General features: G+C 47.5%; 1 pseudogene; it reads left to right on the top strand.

The window, feature by feature from the left end:
* Positions 1–293: 293 nt before the first annotated feature.
* Positions 294–1,547, top strand: LOC147626518 (taxane 2'-alpha-hydroxylase pseudogene; annotated as a pseudogene).
* Positions 1,548–3,561: the final 2,014 nt, after the last annotated feature.

Raw genomic sequence — 3,561 nt, 5'->3', positions numbered from 1 at the left:
GATACTTACTTCATCGCGGCGCAGTAGATGCGTGGAGAATATGGGCAATGTGGGATTCTCAGAGGGGAGCTGTGATTTGTCGATTAGATGCTTGCTTTGTGCGCTAGCAGCTGTGGTTGGCTGGTGGTTTTCGGGGGGCAAAAGGTTGACGGCGCCGCCGGGGCCGAGGGGTTGGCTGGCCCATCCTGGGCAGCTGGCTTCTGTTTCCGGGCGGAGTGATAGTGCCCAAAACGCTGAGGAAGGTCAGCGAGAGGTATGGGGACGTTTGTATGGTGAGGCTGGGCTGGTGCAACATGGTAATAGTGTCGTCCCCGGAGATCGCTATGGAGGTCCTTCAGACTCGTGGGCGCGAGTTTGGATCTCGCTCTCCCAACTTCGTGACAAGCGGTTACGGCCAGGACATGGTGTTCTCCGACTACGGCGACCATTGGCGCAAGATGAGGCGCGTGGCCACCCTCCCTTTCTTCAGCACCCAGGCCTTTCGCCGCAGTGTTGGAGCGTGGGAGGATGAGATCGACGTCGCGGTGGCCGACATCGCCGCCGGGGCTACCTCCGGCGGCGCTGTTTCTATCGTCCGCCGCCGACTGCAGCTCGCCATTTACAACATGCTCTACCGGATGGCGTTCGACCGGAGGTTCGAGGGCTTGGAGGATCCGGCATACGTGGCCATAGAGAAGGCCAACACCGAAAACGGCATTCTCGCACAGAGCTTCAAGTTCAACGTCGCAGAGTTCTTCCCCGTGCTGCGACCCTTCTTCCGATCATATATCAGCAAGGTCAAGGAAGCTAATCAGCGGAGGCATCGCATCTTCAAGGAGGTCTTCATCGATCAGCACTCTCAGTAAGGATACTGCGCCATGGCTACTTACAGCTTGCTGCTTGTGTGTTTGTGAAATGGCGCCTGTAGCAACATTAACATCTAAATTTTTGTCTGATCAGGTCACGCGCCGCTACCACCGGCCACAGTACTAAAGCCGGTGTGGATTTCCTCCTTGATGCTGAAATGAAAGGCGAGATCAGCATGAAAAACGTGCTGTACCTTCTCCAGAACATCAATGTTGGAGGTGAGCTCACTCTAGTCATCTCTGCTCTTCCTGTACACAAGACCCCGTAGTCATTATTAAGCTGGACGATACCCCTCTCAATTATTGAGTATGTTGGAATGCACTCTCTCTGGTTACCGTCTCCTGAGGATCTTTAACACTAGAACTAAGTTTTGTGACTGCATTTCAGCATTAGGCACAACAACAGCGGTAACCAAATGGGCTGTGGTAGAGCTGGTAAACCACCCGGAGGTACAGAAGAAGATATTTGAAGAGGTGGTAAGCACCCTTGGAGAAGGAGCACGCATAAAGGAAGATGATATAGGAAAGCTACCTTATGTGCAAGCAGTTGTGAAGGAGGTTCTGCGTAAGCACATGTCCATTCCTATGTTAGTTCCTCACTCAAATCATGATTATGCCAAATTGGGCGATTATGATATTCCTCCAGGTAGTAGAGTTGTTGTAAATGCATGGGGACATAATCCTCCAAAATATCCAGGTTGAATTCTAATTTCAAATCATTCCTTCATCGGTGTACCTATGGCATCATTGGCAACCAGAATGCTCACCACCTATCCACTCAGGGGCCTTTTCAATAGTTCCTAGCTCATAGTACCCAGAAATATATTCACTTATAAAAATCCAGATAGACTCTTCGTTGAAGATCAGCAAGATCAACCAACAGATCCATATAAAAGAGCCATGGACTCATCCGTTGAGAACCAACAAGGACAATCAACCAGATCCATGCCCGAGTTCAACAAATAACTCTAACTCCTTGTTTCATTTTCTTCCTCGATGCACGTTTGGGTATCTTCGGCGACCCAGAGCCCGAGCACCATCGTATGGTCAGTACCCTCTAGGCTCCTTCGCAGGTCACCTAGCGCTTCACTAATAGGCCGCTTCCTTGGTCCCTCATCCACCGTACCGGAAGCTCACGAGTCACCATTTAAATTGAACCGAGGCTGGTCAAGACCTTGGACCATGCTACGTGAGACATCCTCCGTTGACTCTCCGTCAACTGTTGCAACTTTATCACTTAGGTCTCCACGACCCCATTCACATGAAGGTCAAAATGCTTCCTCTCTAATGTAAGGTTCCCCCCTTCCAAAATAGGGAAAACACTTAAGATAGTCTACTAAGCCTTATCTTGGAGAAAATTTCCTACTCATCGACACCTTGACCATGTAGAGATTCAAGGATACGATTCATAGGTAAGACCTAGTCCTATCCCGCAGGGGGAGCGTGGTCTTCAAAAAAAATCAAATCACCCATAGGGTAATTTATCATAAATTGGGCAACCACTAGACTTGATTCTTAGAGAAAACGCTTTTTTCCTCATCCATGCAAGGCACAGCCGCTGACCTAGTCTTCTAGAATAGAGTTGCCCAAGAACCTAATCATCTAGCGTAGGACTTTCACTTAATCTGTTGGAAAGCTACCCGACTAATCGGGTCCACCCGTCCGTAGGATGGTGCCATTGGGGCATTCCATCCTCCCACTTTCCACCCTACTCACGCGTCAATTTGTTTTCTAATTAATCCTACCACACTGTTTGACATAAATAAACATGTTCCTTAATTACGGCCCTTTTCACAAGGTTTGTTAAAACAGCCTTTTTACTCAATACAATCATGCCAAGACAAGATTTAAAAGAAAAGTTTATTCATGAATCAATTTCATACAAGCCAAACCGGCTCTCTTATTCTTTTCCTTTATACCGCTGATGATCTAGAATTCGGCCTTCCAGCCTCTTCATGCTGGGCAAAACCCTACGGGACCATACACCTCTTCGTCAGCCGCCCTGGCGAGGACTCAAGTCGGCCTGTCGCCCTCTGAGGCTCCATCGCTCGATCCTCCCGCCCCTCAAAGGGATGTCTGCGCACTAGGGTGGGTGTTGCATGACAAATGAAGATCAATACAAGGAGGCAACAAAAAAGACACTTAGGGTTCTTGAAAAGAATCCCAAGTTGTAGATGAATGTGGGAGAGGGCTTGATAATAATCCCACATGGGAACTTTTGGGAGTTCTAGAATTTTTGTATAAAAGGTGGCTCATTTGAGAGCATGGACACATTGGGCAAACTCATGTTTGAGCTCTCTTGAGACTAGCTCTCCCTCTTCTTCCATAGAGGTGCAAGCTCTTCTCACTCCCCATCTACATTGTTGTAAGTTCTATTCTTTTGTTAATTCAATGCAATGAGTTGATATTTGTCTCTCTTCTCTTGTCAATTCTCTAGTATGCATGTTTCTTATTGATAGCTTCAAGAGTTGTGTGCATGCTAGGGAAATGAGTATTTGAGAATGAAGAATGCTTTGATCTTGTGTAAGCAATAGCTAGGCTTTCTTCTTGTTTGGATGTATGGATGAATGGAATGTGGAGTTGAGTGAGCAATAGCAAGATTGAGCTTAGTGTGTGTTGAGTCTATGTCAATAGTAGTAGTTTTCTTAGCATTCTCTCCATCAAATGGATAAGCTTTTGTGCACCGGTACGGGTTGAATCCCTAGCTCCGAAAGGG

This window comes from Cibotium barometz, chromosome 22 (genome assembly GCF_041138505.1).
Source record: "Cibotium barometz isolate CiBa-2024 chromosome 22, ASM4113850v1, whole genome shotgun sequence".
In the NCBI taxonomy this organism is placed as follows: domain Eukaryota; kingdom Viridiplantae; phylum Streptophyta; class Polypodiopsida; order Cyatheales; family Cibotiaceae; genus Cibotium; species Cibotium barometz.
The sequence above is the reverse complement of the archived record's forward strand: the minus strand, read 5'-3'. Positions and strand labels throughout refer to the sequence as shown.